The sequence below is a fragment of the Hyla sarda genome, chromosome 4, assembly GCF_029499605.1.
Source record: "Hyla sarda isolate aHylSar1 chromosome 4, aHylSar1.hap1, whole genome shotgun sequence".
NCBI lineage: Eukaryota > Metazoa > Chordata > Amphibia > Anura > Hylidae > Hyla > Hyla sarda.
In genome coordinates this window covers 123009043-123035706 of record NC_079192.1, presented here as the reverse complement: position 1 = coordinate 123035706, position 26664 = coordinate 123009043, and the positions used below count along the sequence as shown (strand labels likewise).

At 41.9% G+C, this 26664-nt stretch overlaps 1 protein-coding gene across 5 annotated transcripts in view; it reads right to left on the bottom strand.

The window, feature by feature from the left end:
- ZNF710 (zinc finger protein 710) overlaps positions 1-26664 on the bottom strand; it is a 156266-nt gene that overhangs the window by 107620 nt on the left and 21982 nt on the right. For 2 of the 5 annotated variants that reach the window (XM_056571999.1, XM_056571998.1), the window contains exon 3: positions 20213-20285. The exons of the other annotated variants lie outside the window; for them this stretch is intronic. The gene's annotated coding sequence lies outside the window, so the exon portion shown is untranslated. The remainder of the gene's footprint in view (positions 1-20212; positions 20286-26664) is intronic. 5 annotated transcript variants of the gene reach the window in all.

Below are 26664 nucleotides of genomic sequence, written 5' to 3'. Positions count from 1 at the left end.
GCCGCGATGCCTGCTGAACGATTTCAGCAGGCATCGGGCACCGGCTCCCCTCCAGCTAGCGGCGGGGAGCCGGGATTTGACAGGACGTACTCAAACGTCCCGAGTCCTTAAGGACTCGGAAAAGGGGCCGTTTGAGTACGTTCTGCGTCCTTAAGGGGTAAAAGAAACTGCTACAATAAAGGTAAACTTTTTTTGGACTGCTGGCTTGTGCACTATTTTGTTCATGTAAAGACCAAGAACAGGGTCTAAATTAATTTAGGGGTCTAGTCTGTTAAAGAGGGCACATTATGATGGAACAAAAATGGCAAAACTACCACAGCAGCAGGACTGTATATCAGGGGGTATATTCTCTGTAATATGACATGCGATGGATTTGCCATCATTTTTTTTACTGGCAGATTAAATAGAATCCAACTGAGTAAAGTCTATGGGGGAGATTTATCATTAGGTGTCAATTGTAGACACAGTTTTACCCCTTTACACTTCTTGTCTAATTTAAACTCTTGCTCAGAATTTACAAAGGCTGTGCACTCCTTTGATAAATCTTGTGCAAATATAGACCCCCCCCCCCCCCTCTCTACCGTACACTCCTTCTCTACCTCACAGGACAAGTGGACGTAGGGATTTTGTTCTATTGCTCTGAGGCCAGGATTCCATTGAGGTTTTTTGTCCATCATAAAAAATGCCAGAAAAACTGTCCCAGCTTTTTCCTGCGTTTTGTCATTTTTTCTTGCGTTTGTTTCTTGTGTTTTTGCTGTTGTGTGGAAAGCAAAAAATGTACTAAACTTTTTGTTGCTTTTTTCTTCGGAATTTAGATACGTGAATGCAGAGGACTATGTCAGATTTTGTGGATTGCGACGATGAACAGCGTTTTTTTTTAAATGTCAATAAAAGGGTTAACGAGGGCTGTGGGGGGGGGGGGGGGGGAGTGTTTTTTTAAATAATTTTTTTTTCAATGTGTTGTGTTTTTTTTTATAATTGAATTTTCAGGCTTAGTAGTCGAAGGCGTCTTGTAGACAGAATCTATTACTAGGCCGGGGCTTAGGGTTAGCCCCCAAAACAGCTAGCGCTAACCCCCAATTATTACCCCAGTACCCACCGCCACAGGGGTTCCGGGAAGAGCTGGTTCCAACAGGCATGGAGTGTCAAAAATGGCGCTCCTGTGCCTAGGCAGTAACAGGTTAGTGTTCTTAAGGCTGGGGAGGGCCAGTAACAATGGTCCTCCCCCAGCCTGGTAACGTCAGGCTGTTGCTGCTTGGTTGGCATCTGGTGGATACTGAAAAAATGAGGGAACCACACACTTTTTTTTATTTATTTATATATAAAAATGTTTAAAAAAAACGCAGCAAAAACCCAGCAGCAACAGCCTGACATTACCAGGGTGGGCGAGGACCATTGTTACTGGCCCTCCCAGCCTACATAACGCTAGCCTGTTACCGCCTAGACCCAGGAGCGCCATTTTTGACGCTCCGGGCCTGTTGGTACCGGCTCTTCCCGGCACCCCTGTGGCGGTGGGTACCGGGGTAATAATTAGAAGCTAGCGTTAGCTGATTTTGGGGCTAACGCTAAGCCCTGGCTTAGGAATGGATTAAAAAAAAAAAATAGTAGTTGATTTAAAAGAAAAAGTTTTCCACGGGAGTACCCCTTTAAGTTGTACAGAGTAGTAATATGTAAGCATGCATATAATGTATATAAAATATATGGGCAAGATTTTTTTATGTAAATGGTAGGAACAAGTGGGGGCCCAAGTTAAACTTTTGCACCATGGTCCATGAGCCTTTGGCTAGAGATTTGCCACTTTGTATACAAAAGTCAATGTAAAAGGCAATGAACTGCAATCTTTGTGTAAAAGATGATGGTAATCATGTGATTTAGTAATCCCTTAACCCCTTTCTTCAGCTGTTCTCACTATTGAGCTGATCCCCTAAAAACAATGCAGAATGCTGATCAAGCAGGGTTCCGAAAAATATAGTGTTTATACTCTTATGTCTAGGGTCAGCAGTAGGGTAAAAGCCACCATCCTGGGCAAATAAAATACAGCTATTAAATATCAGTGTCCAGGAGAGTGGCATACAATCTTTGAAAAAATAAGGAAATTACACTGCTCAAAAAAATAAAGGGAACACTAAGATAACACATCCTAGATCTGAATGAATGAACTAATCGTATGAAATACTTTTGTCTTTACATAGTTGAATATGCTGACAACAAAATCACACAAAAATTATCAATGGAAATCAAATTTATCAACCCATGGAGGTCTGGATATAGAGTCACACTCAAAATCAAAGTGGAAAACCACACTACAGGCTGATCCAACTTTGATGTAATGTCCTTAAAACAAGTCAAAATGAGGCTCAGTAGTGTGTGTGGCCTCCACGTGCCCATGTGACCACCCTACAACAACTGGGAATGCTCCTGGACAGTCTGTGGTGCAATGTGGTGTTGGTGGATGGAGCGAGACATGATGTCCCAGAGGTGCGTCTGAAGAACGGGTGGGCCAGTCCATAGCTTTGCAGGAACTGCTGACACGCTCCAGCCACATGAGATCTAGCATTGTCTTGCATTAGGAGGAACCCAGGGCCAACCGCACCAGCATATGGTCTCCCAAGGGGTCTGAGGATCTCATCTCTGTACCTAATGGCAGTCAGGCTACCTCTGGCAAGCACATGGAGGGCTATGCGGCCCCCTTAAAAAATGCCACCCCACAACATTACTGACCCACTGCCAAACCGTCATGCTGGAGGATGTTGCAGGCAGCAGAACGTTCTCCAGGGCATCTCCAGACTCTGTCACATGTGCTCAGTGTGAACCTGTTTTCATCTGTGAAAAGCACAGGGCGCCAGTGGCGAATTTGCCAATCTTGGTGTTCTCTGGCAAATGCCAAACGTCCTACATGTTGTTGGGCTGTAAGCACAACCCCCACCTGTGGACATCAGGCCCTCATACCACCCTCATGGAGTCTGTTTCTGACCATTTGAGTGGACACAAGCATATTTGTGGCCTGCTGGAGGTCATTTTGCAGGGCTCTGGCAGTGCTCCTCCAGCTCCTCCTAGCGGAGGTAGCGGTCCTGCTGCTGGGTTTTTGCCCTCCTACGGCCTCCTCCACATCTCCTGATGTACTGGCCTGTCTCCTGGTAGTTCCTCCATGCTCTGGACACTAATCTGACAGACACAGCAAACCTTCTTGCCACAGCGCCACAGCTTGCATTGATGTGCCATCCTGGATGAGCTGCACTACCTGAGCCACTTGTGTGGGTTGTAAACTGTCTCATGCTACCACTAGAGTGAAAGCACCGCCAGGATTAAAAAGTGACCAAAACATCAGCCAAGAAGCATAGAAACTGAGAAGTGGTCTGTGGTCACCACCTGCAGAACCGCTCCTTTATTGGGGGCGTCTTGCTAATTGCCTATAATTTCCACCTGTTGTCTGTTCCATTTGCACAACAGCACAACAGAAATTGATTGTCAATCAGTGTTGCTTCCTGAGTGGACAGTGTGATTTCACAGTGTGATTGACTTGGAGTTACATTGTGTTGTTTAAGTGTTCCCTTTATTTTTTTGAGCAGTGTATCATTGAACTAGCAGACAGCTGGTGCAATAGTCATGATGAAAACGTCAAATTACATGAAAGAAACACACCGACAACTGGCAGACACATACTACTACTCAAATTTGGAGACAGACTCTACACAGGAATACCCCAAGGAGCTAAAAAAGAAAAAAAAAAGGTTATTACTGGTTTGCCTGACAATTCTGTAAAAGAAGACTTTATAAAAGAAGAATGAATAAGCACATTCTGCTTGATTCCAATAATACACAAACCTAGGGAAATTCAGGGAAACCAATAATTTCATGTGTGGACACCCTTTCTGAGCAAATGCCTGGATGTGTGGAAGGTGCCCTTAAAGAAGACCTGTAGTCAAAAATGATTTCATAGCCTCAGGTGTTTTCATATTTTTCTGTTTTGTTAATAACACCTTCCCCCTGTTCTGCGTTCACATCATCATCATCATATTTCTTTGTATAGCATCAACAAATAACTCAGCACTTTATAGTTTTGAGGGTATAAATAAGGACAAAATTAGACATTACAATAATACACACTTATTGTTAAAACAAGAGGAGTGAGGGACCTGCTCACAAGAGCTTACAGTCTATGAGAAATGGGATTGAGACCAAAGGCAAACTGTGGATGTTGGGTATAAGTCTGGGGGGTCAGGGTATTGTGTTCCAGAGAACTGGTGCAGCACAGGCAACGTCTTGGAGACAGGAGTAAGAAGTTCGGATTATAGAGGATGTTAGTTTTAGATCATAAGCAGAGTGGAGAGCATGTGTAGGATGGGAGAGAGAGATCAGGTAGTGCAGCACTGTGGAGAGTTTTGTGGGTGTGAGTGAGGATTTTGTACTGTATTTGGACTGAATAGGTAACCAGTGTAGTGACTGACACAGGAGGAGGAGGGAAGCATCAGTGTAACAGAGAGGAAGAGGAGTCTGGCTGCGACATTTAGGATGGACTGGAAAGAGGAATGTTAAAAAAGGATAGGCCTGTTAGTAAAGAGTTACAATAGTCAAGGTGAAAATGAATCAAAGCAACAACCAGAGTTTTAGCTGTTTTAATGGGGAGAAAAGGGCAGATCCTGGATACGTTTTTTAAGGTGCAGGTGACAAGCACGTGAGAGGGATTAAATCTACAAAGTGAAAGACAAAGTCTAGCATATCTGCAAGACAGAAGGCTTGCTGCCCAGGAGTTAGGCTAAGTTTCCACTTGGCTATTTTCGGCAGTGTTTGAAAAACTGCCACTGCGGTTTTTGAGGCAAAGCCAGAAGTGTATTCAAAAGGAATAGGACATATAAAGGAAGGACTTATACTTCTCCTCCCTTATGGATCCACTTCTGACTTTGGCTCAAAAACTGCAGTGGCTGTATTCCAAAAACTGCCAGAAAATAAACCGAGTGGAAATGTAGCCTTATGGTAGCACCACCCACTGAGATGGATCTATCAGGTTTGGGTAATTTATTTGATGTAGGAAATTAAAGCAGTTTTGTTTTAGAAAGATTCAGTTTCAGATATAGTGCAGGGGTGTGGAAATTTTATTTAAAAAAACTGCTTGTCCACAGGACTGAAACAGAGCAAAATCTACTTGTCCCTCATGACGATCCACTTGTCCAGACCAATTTTCGCTTTTAAACTCTAATTTTTCCCTCCTCGCCCTATAATAGCCATAACTAGCTACTATAATGATACCATTTAATTTTTCAATAACATTCTCCTAACCAAAAAAAAATAATATTATTGAAAATAGTAAAAGATAATTTAGCAAATGTAGTGGTTTTCTTTTCTACACCGTTTACCTTGTGGTTGAGCTAACATGTTGTTTTGATACTTCAGGCCGGCCTGATTACAGCAATACCAGATTTGTATAGTTTCAGTCATGTTTTACTAATTAAAAAAAATTCAGAACTTTTTAGAATTTTTTTAATTGCCATTTTTTGACCCCTGTAGTTTTTTTTTCCGCATACCGGGCTATAGGAGGGCTCATTTTTGTGTCTGACTTTTTAATCGTTTTTTTTTTTTTTTTTTGTGGGATATTATAAAAATTGCAATTCTGTGGTTTGATAATTTCTTTACATTTATCGTATGGGATAATGTTATATTTTAATAGTTTGTACAACTACGCAAGCAGCGATACTAAATCTGTTTATTTTTAATATGTTTACATGTTTTAATATAGGAAAAGGGGGATGATTCGAACTTTTAACATGGAAGGGGTTAATGTGTCTTTTAAAACTTTTATAAAAACTTTTTTTATATATTTTGTTTAGTGTTGCTCGCGAATATTCGCAATTCGAATTTTATTTGCGAATATCGCATATTCGCGAATTCGCGAATATTCGCGTATATAGCGCTATATATTCGTAATTCCGAATATTCGTTTTTTTTTTTTTTTTTCACAGTACACATCACAGTGATCATCCCTCTCTGCTTCCAGCTTATGTGGTGTAAGAAGGCTCTAATACTACTGTGTGAGACTGGTGTGCGAATGTTCGCATATGCGAAAATTTGCATATGCTAATTTTCGCATGTGCGAATTTTCGTTTGTGCTAATTTTTTTATATGCAAATTTTCGTATATGTTAATTTTCGCACACGTGAATATTCGCATATGCGAAAATAAAACGAGAATATTACGGATATGCGAATATTCGCGAATATGACGAATATTCGTCCATATATTCGCAAATATTCGCGAATTCGAATATGGCCTATGCCGCTCAACACTAATTTTGTTTTAAATCTTTTATCAGACTTTTAGGAGGAATCACTAGATTCCTCATACAGATACATGTGGAGAGATCGAGGAGAATCAGTAGAAAAAAATGCCATTAGATTTGGCTGTCAGGAGATAATTAGAGACTTTGGTAAGGGATATTTCTGTTGAGTGTAGGGAGCGGAAACCAGACTATAAGGGGTCAAGGACAGAGTAGACAGCATCCCAGGAGATTGGAGATGAAGGCGACATTAGAGATAGGTCTGTAGTTAGCTACACAGAATGAGTCCACAGATGATTTTCTTGGTTTTGGAGATACCAGACAAGAGGAAGAGGTTAAAAATTTTAGCTATGTGCCTGGTGACAGCTGGCGAGAGAGACTGGTCCAGTTGTGAGGGGATAGGGTCACTAGTGCAGGTAGCGGGGCAGGAGAAATAGAGGAGCCTGGAGACATCATCTTCAGTTACTGGCTCACGGGGGAGTGATGAAGAGGAAGTGTTGGAGAGAATGGGATCAACAATACTAGGGGACTGGGGGATTACTTTGTGATGGATGGATGTAATCTATTTTAGTTTTAAAATAGCAACCCAGATCTTTAGCGCAAAGATCGGTGACATCTGCACTTTAGGCCTGAGAAGATAGTTGTAACTTAAAATGGCTTGTACAAGATTAGTAAACCATTGAGGATGTCCTTCATGCTACACCAGTCTATGGATTGTGCGGTATTACAGCTAAGGCACATTCACTTCACTGAAGCGGATCTGCAAAACCACATATAATCCATGGACAAGTGTGATGCTATTTGTGGAAGTAAGTAGGACTTGTGATCTTGTACAACCCCACTATTGAAAAAAATAAAAATGATATGTGTATAACTAGAATACAATATGTATGTGGACAGTGAAGAACTTATTCTGAGAGGGTTTTCTTTTAATATTTTAGGTTCTGGTGCAGGAAAAAGACACATAAGAAGTAAACAAAAATTATACAGCTACTACTATCTGTTACGCCGAGCGCTCCGGGTCCCTGCTCCTCCCCGGAGCGCTCACGGCGTTCTCTCTGCAGCGCCCCGGTCAGACCCGCTGACCGGGAACGCTGCACTGACACTGCCGGCGGGGATGCGATCCGCTAGCGGGACGCGCCCGCTCGCGGGTCGCATACCAATCTGCTCACCTGTCCCGTTCCCCGGCTGTCACGTCCTGGCGCGCGCGGCTCCGCTCTCTAAGGCGCGCGCGCCAGCTCTCTAAGATTTAAGAGGCCAGTGCACCACTAATTGGTGCCTGGCACAATCAGTGTAATTAGCTCCCACCTGCTCCACGCCTATATAACCTCACTTCCCCTTCCCAGCATTGCCGGATCTTGTTGCCTTGTGCCTAGTGAAAGCGTTTTGTGTATGTCCCAAGCCTGTGTTCCAGACCTTCTGCTGTTGCCCCTGACTACGACCCTTGCTGCCTGCCCTGACCTTCTGCTACGTCCGACCTTGCTCTTGCCTTGTCCTTCTGTACCACGCCAGTCTCAGCAGTCAGTGAGGTTGAGCCGCTACCGGTGGACACGACCTGGTTGCTACCGCCGCAGCAAGACCATCCCGCTTTGCGGCGGGCTCTGGTGAATACCAGTAGCAACTTAGAACCGGTCCACCGGTACGGTCCTCGCCAATCCCTCACTGATACAGAGGATCCACCACCAGCCTGCCGAATCCTAACACTATCTATATATATATAAAACTCAATGGAGACCTCTATCATTATTTGTGTTTGGTAGAAGCAGTTTATCCCTTTAGCCGAATTCTAAATTATGCACAGAAGCGCTAAATTTATCAATCAAGCGCAAAGAGTTTCATAAATTGCGGGCAAATATAGTATCTCCTCGTACCTCCATTCTTTGAAAAATGACATCGATATTTAGAGCATCTTGCTACGTGCAGCCCAAGATGGCTTATATTTGCGTTAAATGGGCATTGTCAACTTTTTTTTTATATATGTTATAGTACATATGTACTACAACATATCTCTAATATATTTTCATAATTTTTTAATTTTTTATTAATATGTTTAAATTTATGTTTGAAAACCGGTCACTAGGGGTCTCCCTCCTAGTGGCCGTCAGCAGGCTGGCATGACGTCACACCTGAATTCGGACCGATGCCGGCCGGGCAATCGATCAGAATTCATTGAGCCTGTGCTCGCTCCCTGCCTGTCAATCAGACAGGCGGGAGCGAGCGCTGAGAGTGCATTGGCTCCCTGGCCTCACACGCCGGCCCCGCCTCCCGCACATGTCGCTGCTGCTGGACTCTGCACTATGTATGTATGTTTTGGGGAGAGCGGGGTTCGGGGTTTAAAAACGGGGGTTGGGAGAGAGAGGTGGGTTCGGGGTTTAAACATGGGGGTTTGGACTAGAGCGGGGTTTGGGGTTTTACCAAACGTCCATTGCCATAACTTATTGTTTTCAACACAGGGTGCCCCCAGCTGTTTCACACTACAACTCCTAGCATGCCCTGACAGCCAATAGATGTCAGGGCAAGCTGGTAGTTATAGTGGTGAAACAACTAGAGGCACCCTGTATAGATGAACTAATGGCAGAAGTCGCAATCCCCAGCAGGCATCAGTGACGTCGTGCCTGCTGGGGAAGTCTGCCTGGTAGTGAGCACACTACCATGCAGACAAAAAGCTATTTTTAATATAGTAAAAAAAAAATTAAGGCAGGGAGGGGGTTAGGGATAGATGGGCAATAGGCAGGGACAGAAAAAAAAAAAAGATGGTGGGAGCTACTCTTTAAAAATATGATCATTGCGCAAGATTTCTGCGGGTAAATGAAATGTACACAGTTAATAAATTTGTGCGTACTAAATATGTCACTCCAAGGTACACCGAAACCTACACATCTGGAGGAAATGCTCCACCAGAATGTGCGCAAAAAAAGACGCAAAAGAACAGCTTGTGCTAAATTTTGCACAAAAAGTTTAACACAAAAGATGGGTAAAATCTTTGATACATGTCCCCAATGTGCATATGTGTCTGTGTAGGTGTTCCAGCATCATGTCCAAACGGCTAAGGATATTAACATGAAACTTGGCACACATGTTACTTATATGTCAACAACAAACACAGGATAGGTGATTTAACCCAATTTGCCAGAGTCTGGGTTTTTGTTTAAAATCCCATACAAGTCTATGGGAAATATATGTTACTGCATAACTTCCAAACGGCCGGAGATATTTCGATAATACTTGGTCACATGTTACTTATATGTCCACTTAAAATATAGGATAGCTAATTTAACCCTTAACTACCCCCATTTGTGAGGGTCGGGGTTTTTGTTTAAAGTCCCATGCATGTTCCCACATAACTTCCATACGGCTGGAGATATTTCAATAATACCTGGTACACATATTACTTATATGTCAAATAGAAATATATGATAGTTAAATTAACCCTTACCTACACCCTTATATAAAAGATGGGCTTTTGTGCATTGGTCTGGCTTGGAAATCATGCCCAGTCCCACAAAGCCTTGTCCCTGTTCTATTTTCAGCTTACAATATCTTCATCACAAATCAGTCCCACCTGAGGACAGGATATGAGGATGGGACATAAGGACAGGATATGAGGACAGCATATGAGGTCGGGACATGAGGTCGGGACATAAGGTTGGGACATAAGGTCGGGACAGGATGTCGAGACAGGATGTCGAGACAGGATGTCGAGACAGGAGGACGGGATAGGGGGTCGGGATATGGGGTCGAGCTATAAGGTCGGGATACGAGGACGGGATATGAGGAGGGATAAGAGGTCGGGATAGGAGGTCAAGATATGAGGTCGAGATAGGAGGACGGGATATGAGGTTGAGATATGAGGACGGGATATGGGGTTGGGATATGACAACAATATATGGGAATGGGATATGAAGTCAAAAGCTTCCTCCTTTGTTGATTTTCCTCCCTAACAAGGATTAGGAAGGAAAAACCGGGCAACGCCGGGTACTCAATTAGTAGTATAATATTATTTTTAAGACAATGTAGGACTTTTGTGATAATTTTAAAGTATAGCTCTGAATCCCAAGTTTCCAATCAGCTATAATAGTGGAGATGGCTCTCAGTATTACTAGCATTATATGGAGAGTATGTGCAAGAAGTCTGTATGATGAAGCTTCAGCCAATAGCTGTAAAGCAGTAAGTGATGAAAGAAAGGGAGAATAGGTTCAGCAACCTCTTGTGTACAGTAACATGCAGTTATTTTGTTATTTCCTGTGGTGTTACAGGACCAATAATAAACAGGGGACCATAAAAAAATTTACCCAGGGGTTTCACTGTAAATAACATAACAGTACCTACAATTCACACTGGACATTGTGTATGAAATAACAATTAAATCTTTATTGAGAAATCACATAAGAACAATTAAAAAGGACAGCAACAGTCAGATTAATCTGACAACTGTGAGAGAAATCATGCTATGGTGAATGGTGAAACGGCGTTGGGGTACTGACAGACTGTGAGGGTATGTGCGCAGTGGAGGTCACTGGGTCTGCCTGTGAAGTGTGTGAAATGTTTTTGTATACTTACCTGTTTACCCAGGAGGAAGTGTGTTTCACTTACTGTGAACCTTCACACCTTTGTGGATGCTTATTGTTATTTCCCACTTTCAGATGCTGACCCGATGACTGCATCTTAGAATTATGCAATATACGTTTTTAGATGTAACCTATGTATATGCCGTATATACTGGTGGCCCTATAGTGTAGGATTTGTTACATATATGCACTTTATCTTGATGTAGCATGATTTCTCTCACAGTTGCCAGATTAATCTGACTGTTGCTGTCCTTTTTAATAGTTTTTCTGTGATTGCCCAATAAAGATTTAATTGTTATTTTGTACACAATGCCCAGTGTGAATTGTAGTATTGTTATGTGGTGATTATTTCACAGTGGACATTTACTTAGGTATATTGGCTTGAAGGGTCACACTGTAAATAACATGAATCATGGGCAACATGGTGGCTTGGTGGTAAGAACTGGTACCTTGCAGCGCTGGGCTCCTAGGTGCAAATTCCACCTCAGACAACAAGTTTGTATCTTCTCCCTGTGTCTGTGTGAGCTATATAAAGAAAGACTGCAAATGAGTATTTTTTTTAATTTAAATATCGCAAAATCACTTTTTTTTTAATCAACTGATGCCAGAAAGTTAAACAGATTTGTAAATTACTTCTGTTTAAAAATCTTAATCCTTCCAGTACTTATCAGCTGCTGTATTCTCCAGAGGACGTTCTTTGCTTTTCGAATTTCCTTTCTGTCTGACCACAGTGCTCTCTGCTGACACCTCTGTCCATGTCGGGAACTGGCCAGAGTAGGAGAGGTTTGCTATGGGGATTTTTCTTCTGCTCCGGACAGTTCCTTATTTGGACAGAGATGACAGCAGAGAGCACTGTGGTCAGACAGAGTGGAAATTCAAAAAAGAAATGTGGCCAAGACCTGACTCACTAGTCAGCTGATGACAGGGAGCCTGTCTGCTTCAATGCGTGGAGGGATCGCTTAGTGGGAGAGAGATCAACTGCAACTAATGCAACAGCTGTAGACACCCTGATTAAAAAGCACAGGTCTTTTGTTTCAATGGGTGGGGTGGCTGATGTGTGGGATGGAGGAAAATGGAATTGTGGGATTTGTAGTCAAAAAAAGAAAAGTCAAACAGAAAATATAAGTTCACAAAAAGCTAGCCACAGTGTTATGGTAATCTCTAGAGATGAGCGAATTTACAGTAAATTCGATTCGTCACGAACTTCTCGGCTCGGCAGTTGATGACTTATCCTGCATAAATTAGTTCAGTTTTCAGGTGCTCCGGTGGGCTGGAAAAGGTGGATACAGTCCTAGGAAAGAGTCTCCTAGGACTGTATCCACCTTTTTCAGCCCACCGGAGCACCTGAAAACTGAACTAAGTTATGCAGGATAAGCCATAGAACACATATGCTGTATTGGAATGATTAAGATTTTTTAATAGAAGTAATTTACAAATCTGTTTAACTTTCTGGCACCAGTTGATTAAAAAAAATTAAAAAAATTAAAAGTTTTCCATCGGAGTACCCCTTTAACCTCTTAAGGACGTAGGGCATACATGTACGCTCTACGCCTGGTCCCGGTATTAAAAACGGGGTCAAGGCGTGACCCTGCATCACACCGGGTTGGTCCTGGTGGCTAATGATAGCTGGGACCCTGGACTAATGGTGTGCAGCACCGATCATTGTGCCACGCACTATTAAACCTTTAGACGCGGCGATCAACTAAAATCAAAGTGAAAGCTTCCCGGGAGCTCAGTCAGGCTGATCGGGACTATCGCAATAAAATTGCGATGTTCCGATCAGCTAGGATCCCCTTACCTTGCTCCCTCGCGTCCGATCGGCGTTTGATTGCTCATATGTGGTATCGCCGCATGCGGAAATGTCCGAATTATAAAAATTCAGACATTTTTGCCGTACGCGCAAAAAAAATCCAAAGTCCAAAATAGCGTATTTTTGGTCACTTTTTATATCATGAAAAAAAAAAAGGAATAAAAAGCGATCAAAAAGTCCGATCAATACAAAATGGTACCAATAAAAACTTCAGATTACGCCCCAAAAAATGAGCCCTCATACCAGCCCGTATGCGGAAAAATTAAAAAGTTTTAGGGGTCAGAAGATGAGAATTTTGTACGTATACATTTTCCTGCATGAAGTTATGATTTTTTTCAGAAGTACGGCAAATCAAACCTATATAAGTAGGGTATCATTTTAACCATATGACCTACAGAATAAAGACAAGGTGTCATTTTTACCGAAAAATGCACTGCGTAGAAACGGAAGCCCCCCAAAAGTTACAAAATGGCATTTTTTCTTCAATTTTGTCGCACAATGAATTTTTTTTCCGTTTTGCTGTGAATTTTTTGGGAAAATGACTAATGCCATTGCAAAGAAGAATTGGTGGCACAAAAAATAAGCCATTATATGGAATGTTATGTGCAAAATTGAAAGCATTATGATTTTTAGAAGGCGATGAGGAAAAAATTGAAAAATGCAAAAACAGAAAAATCCTGCATCCTTAAGGGGTTAAGTATGCCGCAGTAAAGTTTTTCCAGAATCACCATATACCATCTGACATACTTGATATGCCTCTGACATACTGGCCAAATGCAGGGGGGATTCAGAATAAGCCATTACTTCCTCTGCTTCTCTAGATATTAATATTAAAGTGATAAAGTATACAAAGCCAGAAACAAACATTATGCCCACATTCTAGTGAATCTACTATGATTTATTGTAATAGAAGCACTTCTGATAAACAAATCTATCACAAAATACAACATAGTCAACACATGCATGATACATTAGCAGTTGTACAGCATATATCGCACTGGCTATACGCTCAAAATCTATTGTTATGTCCCCCAAAGGAATACAGAAAACAGTCCAAGCATGTCTGTCTGTAATTCATATTTTTACTGCACATAAAGTAGGGCACAATATTTCTTTAGCTGTAACTCTAACACCTAATAGGTACATGACCCATTCACTGATTTTTTTAGTGTCAGAGCACTGCCCTAGATAACAGGAAACATGATCTACAGCATGAGAGTTGTGCAGTTCTACACCTGTCATTTTCCTTCCAAAGAAAGATTATCTGTAGGCTTTCCACAAGAACTGGAGCAATGTAGTTATTTGACCATGTCAGCTATGAATGAATCCTACCCATCATTAGATATATAATTAAAATGTACTTACACATACAGGCACATATAAATCTACTGTCAGTTTTATGGCCAATGAGAGTAATACATATTCAGTAAACTTGCAAGAATAATTTGAAGGTTGCCGTACAAACCTAGTAATTACTTTATTTCTCATGTATCCTTTATGCACAATAATAAATAATAATTATTAGTTCCAAAAGTATGGCAGCATAGTAGAGGTCTACAATGGAAGTGAGTAATGTTTTTTTGTAAGCAAGATTTAATCCTAAACAGCCTACTAGATCATATTCAGCTGTTTCCTATAGACCTCTCTGCAGCAAGGCAAGTATTCTTTAACCACTCAGAAGATCAGACATTTACAGTATTATGTCTTAAATGTACCTAATTAAACACCCACCCCCTTAGTTTTTTCTGGTTCAATCTTTTTATTGAAAAGTGTTTTTTTTTTCCAACAAGGTAAGACAACAAGTCATACGACGTAATATGTTACAGGGTACAACAGAAAGGTATGCATACATCAACATGCATATCATCGAAATGAGAAGTGAAACCGGGTAGTAAGAAGCTAACAAGGACAAGGGCTATGCAAAAAATAGTATCCACAAGGGAATACATTCTCTATAGGCCACAGGACAGAGCTTTGGTGTAGGAGAAATGTAGGCATGAAAATGTAGAGAAAATCAGGTACAAGAGTAATAGGCAAAGGATATCCACCAACTCCTTATTCGTGACACAGATTTAGAATAAGAACCATCATTGTGAGCAATCAGCTGTTCATATCTACATGCAATGTTGATTGAGGAAATAGTCTCATTAATGGTTGGAGGCACTGCAGCTTTCCAGTGGCGTGTAATAACAAGCTTGGCAATGACTAAAAGTTTGCATAGCAAAGGCCGGTAGGGGCATGGAATTTCCTGAATTCCCACTAAATCAACGCTGTAGGGGTGAGAGTAGGACTGCTATGGAAACAGGCTTTAATAAGGCGGTTGTCAGGGACCGAACGGGGGACAGGGAGAGTGAGCCCTAAACTGACCCTAAAACCGCTCTCCCTGCCTACTTGCCCATCCACCCTAAATGGTGGATCGACAACTGGGCACTGGTCCCTCCCAGAACTAAAGTGCAGGGGCCTAAAAACACATACTAATAAATAGTCAGTCACAAACCATAAACATAACAGGAACATAGAACTCTATAGTATAAAGTTCAGAGGACACAGATCAGAGAGTTAGTACAGAGGACACTATATCAGTGGACATGAACAGAGGACTCCGTGGTCATGAACAGAGGACACTATAGATAAGCGGTCATGAACAGAACTCCAAAGATCTGAATAAAGAAATAATAAACATAGAGTTCAAGACACCAGACAGAAAAACTGATAAGTCTGAAAATACTCCAGAACAAAACAGGAATAAGCTTAATCCCCTAGAAAAACCTCCGGTAGACACATGAATAACAATACCCTCGGAGTCCCCATGGACAGGTAAACGGGATCTATCCCTAAACAGGAATTATCGCAATCCCTCCGAACACCTCCAGTAGACACAAAGTTCCCATGGACAGGTAACAGGGATGCCAAGTTACAACTCAGAAAAATGGATACAACAAAATATAATTATAGAACACTGTTCACACTGAACACAAGACAGGAATAATCGCAATCCCTTCAGAACACCTCCAGTAGATGCAGGAGTCCCCATGGAGCGCTAACAGGGATCTAATATAGGACACTGTTCACACTGAAAACAAGACAGGAATAATCACAATCCCTTCAGAACACCTTCAGTAGACGCAGGAATAACAATACCCTCTGAGTCCCCATGGACAATTAACAGGGATGCCTAAATACACAGTATATAGATAGAACACTGTTCACACTGACCACACAAATTGGACACTCCATTCCTCTTAAGAAGTTGCCATTATTAATAAATCCAAGTAGACTACTGGCCAGTGGCACACCCCACAGTGTGGTCAGAAGCTGACTCATTAGGAAAACAGAAATCTAAAACACAGAACTTCATATAAATGGATACAAGAGAAAACACAGTATGAACAGACACATAACAGAAAGGATATACAAATCCTTAAACCGACTAAACAAACACAGATTAACCCCTTAAGGACCAGGCATTTTTCGTTTTTTTGCAGTTTCGTTTTTCCTCCTTACCTTTAAAAAATCATAACTCTTAAAAATTTGCACCTAAAAATCTGTATTATGGCTTATTTTTTGCGCCACTAATTCTACTTTGTAATGATATCAGTCATTTTACCCAAGAATCTACGGCGAAACGGGAAAAAAAATCGTGCAACAAAATTGAAAAAAATACAGCCATTTTGTAACTTTTGGGGGCTTCCGTTTCTACGTAGTAAATTTTTCGGTAAAAATGACACCTTATCTTTATTCTCTAGGTCCATACGGTTAAAATGATACCCTACTTGTATAGGTTTGATTTTGTATTACTTCAGAAAAAAAATCATAACTACATTTAGGAAAATGTATACGTTTAAAACTGTCATCTTCTGACCCCTATAACATTTTTATTTTTCTGTATTCAGGGCGCAATGAGTGTTCATTATTTGCGACGTGATCTGAAGTTTTTGTCGGTACCATTTTTGCATTGATCAGACTTTTTGATCGCTTTTTATTAATCTTTTCATGATATAAAAAGTGACCAAAAATACGCTATTTTGGACTTTGGAATTTTTTTGCGCGTACGCCATTGACCGTGCGGTTTAATTAGTGGTATATTTTTTTAAACCGGACATTTTCGCATGCGGCGATACCGCATATGTTTATTTTTATTTACACTGTTTTTTTTTTGTTTTTTTTATTATTGGAAATGCCGGGTGATTCAAACTTTTATTAGGGGAAGGGATAATTCAAAGGGTTAATGATTTTTTTTTTACACTTTTCTTTTGCAATATTATAGCCCCCATAGGGGGCTATAACATTGCATTTACTGATCTTTAACTGTGTTCAATGCATCTCCATAGGGATGCATTGATCAGGGTTTTCGGCGATTGATTGATAAAGCCTGGATCTCAGGCTTGAAGCATTCAATCGGCGATCGGACTGCAGGAAGGAAGGTAAGAGACCTTCCTCCTGTAGTACAGCTGTTCGGGATGCTGCGATTTCACCGCGGCGATCCCGAACAGCTCCCTGAGCTAACCGTCACTTTTTACTTTCACTTTTAGCCGCGTGGCTCAGCTTTGAGCGCGCGGCTAAAGGGTTAATAGCGCGGGGCACCTCGATCAGTGCCGCGCGCTATTAGAGGCGGGTCCCGGCTTCACTATGACGCCGGGCCCGCCGTGATATGATGCGGGGTCACCGTGGGACCCCGCGTTATATCAGGGGAGCGGGACCAAGGACGTACTCATACGTCCTTGGTCCTTAAGGGGTTAAAATCTACTATAAGCATGCCACCTAACCATGGCTAAAACCAGAAAATACAAAGTGCATGCTAAAGTAAAATAGTAGATTAAAAGCTCAAACAAAAGTGTTTCACCAAGAGCTCCATGCAGCATGTTCAGCATCTTAGCAAGTCAGGATATAATGAAGTTACACCAGGCCAGAGGCTAGACTGGGCTGACTACTTCTTATATAAGGGAGAGGATACCATAATATATGGGAGAGAGTACCCAGGGGACTGCAGCCCCGCCAGCACAAATGAGAGACCTCAGGGTATATGTTATGTAGATGAGTTGGGGAGTAATACCATCCAAATCAAGTTTTTAAAGCTCAACTCAACATGAGTTACACTGCGGACAGCCCTATGTATCCACTTAGGAGGTCCATGCCCAGTTGGAGAGGGAAAGCCAACTCCTTTGCAAGCCAACTCCTTCGACCATCTATTGTATGAAGGGTCCTGGAAAGGTGGTGTAATTGGTTCCAATAGTCTATAGATTGGTTTCAGGCCTTTGGAATTAAGCCTAAAGATAAGGAACATATTTGGGAAGTACAACCAAGTTCGGTCAGTCATGAATTGTAGCACGTGGCAAATTTTCAGATATTTTAATAAGTCAGAGTTGGGCAATTTATAAAACAGACACATCTGTGTGCCCTTCAGCAGTGGCAACACAACAGTAATAACCCATTTCAACCCAGTTGGTGCAAATTAGGGATAACATGTGGTACTGTTGTGTGCAGTCCACCCTGGAATGCAAGGAAGACAAACATAGTAGGCCAGCTTTTATAAATGGAGAAATATGAGAATGGAGCTCAGATTTCCATATGGGGAGGTACAGGAGTAGACTAGGAATATAGAGATCAAGTTGTACCCATGGCTGTCACGATGCCGGCTGGCAGGAGGTGGATCCTCTGTGCCAGAGAGGGATTGGCGTGGACCGTGCTAGTGGACCGGTTCTAAGTCACTACTGGTTTTCACCAGAGCCCGCCGCAAAGCGGGATGGTCTTGCTGCGGCGGTAGTGACCAGGTCGTATCCACTAGCAACGGCTCAACCTCTCTGACTGCTGAAGATAGGCGCGGTACAAGGGAGTAGACAAGAGCAAGGTCGGACGTAGCAGAAGGTCGGGGCAGGCAGCAAGGATCGTAGTCAGGGGCAACGGCAGGAGGCCTGGAACACAGGCTAGGAACACACAAGGAAACGCTTTCACTGGCACAATGGCAACAAGATCCGGCGAGGGAGTGCAGGGGAAGTGAGGTATAAATAGGGAGTGCACAGGTGAACACACTAATTAGAACCACTGCGCCAATCAGCGGCGCAGTGGCCCTTTAAATCGCAGAGACCCGGCGCGCGCGCGCCCTAGGGAGCGGGGCCGCGCGCGCCGGGACAGGACCGACGGAGAGCGAGTCAGGTACGGGAGCCGGGGTGCGCATCGCGAGCGGGCGCCACCCGCATCGCGAATCGCATCCCGGCTGGAGGCGGTATCGCAGCGCACCCGGTCAGTGGATCTGACCGGGGCGCTGCGGGAGCGAGAGTGTAGCGAGCGCTCCGGGGAGGAGCGGGGACCCGGAGCGCTCGGCATAACAATGGCATTTTTGAAAATTTGTACCCAAAAAGGACCTCATCTGTAAGATTAAAGTTGCCGTATAATAGCGGTGTAGATCAGGAAGGTCCACCTCCACAGTCATTCTTGTCCCTTGATAGCAGGACCTTATCTATCCTAGGCTTCCTTGCACCCCAAATTTATCTTCTAAGGAAAGATGTGGCTTGAGTAAAGAAAGAGGTTTGGATCTGTATAGGCAAGGTACAGTAAAAATAAAAGGAGTTTCGTCAAAACTAACATTTTAAATGTCACAATTTTTCCGAGCCACGAGGCCTCACATTTACCTAGCCTATCCAGTACTTCTCGGAGGGACTGTATTATGTTGTATAAATTTAACTACATACCATTCCTAAAGGACCTAGTTAGCTTAGTACATAGATAGGTGATGGCCTCCGGTTGCCAGTCTAGTTTAAGTCAAGAGTTGGAAATGTAATGAAGGTGGTATACGTATAGGGAGGACATTGAGATTTCTGTACATTCAGTTTGTAATAAGACAACTTACCAAAAGTGTTCCAACACAGCAAAGCTTCTCGGCAGGGACTGCTCTGGGTTGGACAGCGTGATGATCAAATCATCCGCATACAACTAATTAAGGTGGGTTTCCCCCCTCCACAGTTATCACAGAAATGAGGGGATCATTGCATTGGGCCTGTTCTAAGGCTCCATACACAATACAAAAATTAAAGGGGAAAGCAGGCAGCTCTGCTGAGTTCTAATCGGTATGGGGAACTCCTCGGGCAAAAAAACATTTGTGAAAATCTTGGTATATAGAAAAGTATATATTGTGCTTTAATTGCTCCCAACATCGCCCCGTCCATGCCCATCTGGCTCAACACCAAGAAGGCAAACCTCCAATTAACGTGGTCAAGTTCCTTGTCTGCACTGAGCGACAGGAACATTGATCGGGTGCCCTTCTTTTCAACAAAGTGCAGCATTGTCAGCACTTTTCATATGTTATTATATGACTGGCAGGTCTGGACAAATTCTACCTGGCTGGCATTTACCAAAGAGGGCAACAAAGGGGCAAGCCTACTGGCCAAGAGTTTTGCGAATAACTTCAGGTCCATGTTTAGTAAAGATATGCGTCTGAAATTACCCGGGGTATCCAGAGTCTTCCCAGGCTTGGGCCCCCCTTAGTTTGTTTTTTTTTCATTCAATTATGTTGTTTTCGTGCAATATATTTTCAATATTTTTTGCTTACTATATTGCTTTACTTACATGGCATCTTAGTTTTTTTTGCACTTATCCACAGGGGCACCTGGATCACGACACCAGGAGTCCCTACGCATACCTGTTGGAGAAGAACGAGAAGAAAGAATAAGCATCTGTGTGACACTCAAGACTAAGGTGGACACAGTAAGGGTTGGTTGACATGGCAGTATTCCCACAGAATCTGCATCTGAAATCTGTGCCTATTTTAATGCTGGCTGATCAAAAATGTGATGCATTGTCCACAGTTCTGGGAAAAGAAAGTTTAGTAGACACAGGCTACCATGATACTGGAGGCCACAGGGGAGCAAGGGAAGTAAAGGACTTTTTTTATGTTATGACACAGCCTGGACAGTTTTATTTAAAAAAAATGTTTGCCAGATAACCCCTTAAATGTGTCTAAAAGGTAGTCAATAATAAGTTCATCTGTACTATTGCTAATTTAAAGCAAATACTTTTTTTTTTGCCTTTCTGCATTAGAGGAGCTCTTTTACGCACAACTAACAGCTGCAGTTAGCGCTTGTGATCCTACTATTATCAGTAAATCACAAGTGCTAGCAATGGCCTCTAGCGCTACATGTAAGAACACCATAAAGGAGGGCTTGTTTCCTGCAGGATGATTTTTTAATAGCACCCTTCTAAGATAGATATTTTTTTGTGATGCCACATTTCATTTTTTTTTTTTTTAGGTGGGGGAGAGAACAGCAGTTCCAACATATGTTTTTTAATAGCAAGCATTGTGTGGTAAAATAATCTTTAAGTCCATAATTGTGGCAGTACCAAGCCAGTATTTCTTATGGAGAATTATTTTAAAAAATTACTAACATTCACCATGATGTTCCTACAAGGCATTTCATGTTCTACATGTACAATAAAGTATTAAGGGGTTAATCTACAGGGAAATCTTTTTTAGTAAATGCTCAATTTTCCGGCAACACCAGCTAAAACATTAAATGGTGAACAGGAATGGTGAACATGAAAATCAATGGGCTGATAATTTATTCCTTGTTTCCATGTAATACAGCATGAATCCACCATAGAGTAAAATGCTCTTTGTAGTTATTCTCTACTCCTGCGTACTGATGGGTGGAGGTTTTGAATAGCCATGTCCTAATAAGTAATCTAAAATTGGATTTCTAAAGCAGATGACCACTTCAAAGAGCCACCAACTAGGATGCTTGGTGACACTGATCAGAGCTGGCCTGTTTTATGCTCACTGTTCAGACTGGTCCTAGGCATCTTCTTGTTTTAGCATCTAAGGTACCTTCAACTCTCTCTCTCTCTCTATACACACACATTATAGTGAAGAAAAAAAAGCCATGAAGTCTCTCTGCAACGCACATGGTAAGTTGTGGTGCCAAATCCATTGCATTACAATCAAGAATAAGGAAAGCACTGTGGTCCATTATTCTTAGATAAAGTAATGTGCAGTGGCAGTCACTGTGAATAATATCTAATAATATGCATATGTAATATTTTTATTTTCTTCTAATAATCCATACTACACACGAATGTGCACAAAAGCTCTGCAAAAAAATACTTTTAATACATTCACTATTAAAATCAACCCCTCCAATACTGAAAACTAAAGAAAACTAAATACTACTATAATAGTGCAGCATCTATTATAGGAGTTATACAGTATATGAATATGAATGTAAAGGATGGACTCTAGGATCATGCAGAAAAAGTAAGGACAAATAGGACAGCCATGCACTATGAAGGAAAAACGCCATTCTCTTCCTGCAACACCAGTATTCAAACAGATAAGTCAAACTTTCTTATATCTGCTGCCCTCTATGGAAAAGTCTTCAGAGTACATTCTATTCTTAGGCTCCTTTCACACTATATTATTGTTCTTTTTAGGAACTTCCGTCAGAAGTTCCATCACTATATCAGGGAATACAGTCCGTTATGAAACCCCTGACGTTCGCGACTAAATCGCATTGCAGCCTATGGGGTTTTGTAACTGCCCGTTTGCACCCGTATAAGCCCGTAATTCCTTATGGACGTTATATAGTGATGGGACATCATGGCGGAAAAAGTACTGCATGCAGGGCCATCCTTCTAACATATGTAAGGAATCATTAAAGGGGTACTCCGCCCCTAGACATCTTATCCCCTATCCAAAGGATAGGGGATAAGATGTTAGATCGCCGCGGTCCCGCTGCTGGGGACCCCGGGGATCACTGCTGCGTCACCCCGCTATTATTACTGCACAGAGCGAGATCGCTCTGCACGTAATGACGGGCAATACAGGGGCCGGAGCATCGTTACATCACGGCTCCGCCCCTCGTGATGTCACGGCCTGCCCCCGTCAATACAAGTCTATGGGATGGGGCGTGGCGGTCGTCACGCCCCCTGCCATAGACTTGCATTAAGGGGACGGGCCGTGATGTCATGAGGGGCGGAGACATGACGTCACGCTGCTCTGGCCCCCGTATCGCCCGTCATTACGCACAGAGCGAACTCGCTCTGTGCAGTAATGATGGCGGGGTGCCGCAGTGGCGATCCCCGGGGTCCCCAGCAGCGGGACCGCGGTGATCTAACATCTTATCCCCTATCCTTTGGATAGGGGATAAGATGCCAGGGGCGGAGTACCCCTTTAAGCAGCTCACCATTCCCGCAGTTTTGAATGGTGACTATCTAAAAAGTTATATGGACAGGGATTGTCCTGTTAGGCTTTGTTCACATATTATTGAGCAGTAATTTTACTACTTAAAAACAGCTGTATGTGTTTGGGATGTACTTTGGGCCCTCTACAGCCCATAATTCATTCCAAAATGTAGACACATTTACAGTTATATTTCGAGCCACAAATCACCTAAAAATGGGCATGCCTATTAAATTCCGTCTGTCAAAATGATGTCCGTAAAATAAATCAGGGTTATACAAACCAGCCCTTTCAGGTTCTATTTAACGTAATAGTAAAAATTATGGGAGTTTTTTGTGAGACTTTTGAGCCGTAAAATGTATATTGAGGCTTGGTTACGGCAGCAATAAAGACCTACAACAACAAGAGAAAGAGTACACCATATAGTGCAAACCCAAATTTCACAAAAATATAACACTCTTTATTGATATATTACAAAGGACAACAACATATCATAGGCAAACAAACATTTAAAAGAAATTTGGCCCAAACTCCATCCCACCATAGGGAGAAATCTAATTAATGTTGGTCACTTACACTGTCAAAAACACTGGTTCACTACTGTGATAATAATTCTACAAGTTACATGTAAAAGTAATAGCAGAGCAAGTACATCATAATAATGAACACAATAGTTAAAGGGGTACTCCGGTGGAAAACCTTTTTTTATTTTTTCAACTGGTGCCAGAAAGTTAAAGATTTGTAAATTACTTCTATTAAAAAATCTTAATCCTTCTAGTACTTATTAGCTGCTGAATACTACAGAGGAAATTATTTCTTTTTGGAACACAGAGCTCTTTGCTGACATCACGAGCACAGTGCTCTCTGCTGACATCTCTGTCCATTTTAAGAACTGTCCAGAGTAGGAGAAAATCCCCATAGAAAACATATGCTGCTCTGGACAGTTCCTAAGTAATATATCAATAAACAGCGTTATATTCTTGTGAAATTTGGGTGTGCGCTATATGGTGTACTCTTTCTCTTGTTGTTGTTGTATGTATAGCTTAGTACCCGCGGTAGCACCCCACCACAAGATTTTTTTGGGCTGAGCCTACTTGTTGTACTTTGTAAGCAATAAATATATGATATTTTAGTGGCAACACAATAAAATAGCTCCAACTATACAGGATTTTTCAACTGAGTCATGTTATCAGTCAATTTCTCAAGGCCCTTGCAGGTCATGATTTAAGGATATCCCACACAAAACACCTGTGGAAATGCCTGATATATTGATCATACTTATATTAGTTATGTAAGGAAAACTCTGAAAACATGACCCACTGAAGGGACTTGAGGAATGGGGTTAAGACAGACTTGTCTAGCCCTCTCCTGGTTTTGCCCCCCCCCCCCCAAAAAAAAAAAAAAAAAAAAAATCACAAAAACAAAATAGAAACCATATAAAAATTCTACTGTGTTAAAAAGGTTGTCTGGGGAATACCTTTTAGATTGAAATGTAATCAGGCTAGGGTAAAAATAAACACTTGACCAGCTCCCCTATTACTACAAAGCCCACTGTGGAGCATTCCCTGGCCTCAGTCTTGACACAAGGAGTGCTTAGCCAGAGCAGTAGCAGCAGGGGAACGGCGAAGGGGAGTATATACTGTATATCTGAACTCTCACCCATAATTCTGAGTAAGCGTGAAGAGATTCACACTATGTTATATGGCCAGGGTGATGAGGCAACCAAGCAACCTCCAGACAGTTCTGTGCAAGAGTCTATTAGTTGGAAATGGGCTAGTGCACAGAACTTGCTGGGACTCTGCAATTGTACCGTTTAGTGTGGAATGTGTCTCTTCAAGCTGATCTGTTCAACTTTACTCATACCCTAAACATCTGTATGTTGCCAAAGAGAGACCATCATTCCAGCCTAATAATATGGCTGATAATATGACTATACAGGTATCAGGCCTAACTAGCCATGTGTTTGGAAGTGACACAGAAAAATCTTATTTTTATGTGTTATTCAAACTGGCATTCCACACAACATCAATAACTAATATGCCCACATATCAAAATGACATGCATGTTCATGGTACACTACTCTCAGATATTATCATTTGTTATAAAAAGTTACCCTTCATCTGTCACCATGGAAACAATAGACTGCACTGGTTTATATAGCTCTTGATTTTCCTAAGGAGTCTACAAAATACCCATCAAGATGCGTAAAGAGAAAGGACTTTACAAAAAGTGATCAACATTTGTACATTTACAAAAACATGTCCCATGCAATACATGAAAAGCACAATTTTATAGTGAACCAGGACCTGGACGACTTCAAGGTATCGCTAGATAATAGTTAGTTAAAAAGAGTAAAAGTTGTTTGAACAGATTGAGGAGTCTGGGTTCTTAGACCCCCCATAAATTACTAGAAAAAGGAAGCCTGAAGGCCTTAATAATGATGCAGGTGCCCCTTTGGCTGTAATCGGCTTTCATTAACTCTTCTCAAAGAGATTGGAAGTGTCATTGAAATATACTTCCTATGAGGCCCTATACCACTCTTCTCACTTTTCAACCACTTTGTACTTCTGTCTGCAGCTGACACCTGCGGTCAACAGTAGGGATGAGATAACGCCAAACTCGGTCAATTAACCCCCTAGATACCACAGTCAACAGGAACAATGGCATCTAGTAGGGTACATGCCAGGTGCTACACCTATTAGGCCACCAGGTGGCCCCCTGTAATGCAATCAAAATGTGCTGATCGGTTGTCACACAGTAAAGCCGTGATAGGACCTATATGACTCTCTGTTATAGGCAAGAAGAGATCAGTAAACCAAATGTCAGCTGCCTAAACACAGGGGATGATAACCAGCAGATATCGCCCCGTGTAGTATGCCCAGCTCATCTGTTGGCTGATCGCATCCTTTAAGTTAAAAACCATAATTCATCGGTCACGCGTCTTTCCATGGAATAGGGGGATGCGTGGTGATTAATGATGGAAGTAAAAGGCATTATTGTTTGTGTGCCATGTCCACATGCTGGTTGAGCCATGTAATAGGTTCCATAATGTATTGTGATTTCATATCGATTCTTGAAGCAAAAAATAATCTTTATTGGGATTTTTCTATTGACATTAATGGAGCTTTGATTCCAGGAGGCAGAATCCAATGGAAAATGTCCTTGTAATTTGTGTGTGTCTGCTCTAAAGTGTGAACATACCCTAAGGGTGCGTTCACACTGCATAAATCTCACTGAATCTCTGCTCACGGAATTGTCCGCCGCTCAAATTGCTCAGTGTGAATGGGTCTCGAGGAAGAGCCATTCACACTGATATTAAAGTTCACCGCGCGGAATTCCCCGGGAATTACGTAGTGTGAATGCACCCTAGCCTCTTTCACTCTCCCATCACACAGTACTGTGTGGAGGAGAAAATTGGATACTTATTGTAGGAAGCGAAGTGTTTATATAAAGTTTTCACATAACTTTACAGAAAAGTAAAAAATTTATATACATAAAATATGCGCGTACGGGGCGTGACATCACAAGTCCCCGGCGCCCGCTCTGAGCGTTTGGAACATTTTGTTCTGAACACTAAACCGCGGAGTACCCCTTTAACTTTGTAATGTAACAGGTAGGGGTTTCATTACATTTTTATTAATTAAAGCTGGTTGTTTACATTCATTTAACTGTAATGAAATCTTATCAGGTTGAATAGAACAGTTCAATTATAATGTTCATTTTTTATTTTTGTTAAGACATTTTCCTGTTATTGTCAGTAGTGATCTAGTAGGGATTTTATTAGGTTATTTAAATATAGCCGTTAATTCAAGTTAACTAGGTCAATCCCAGGTAGATCTGTTACTAG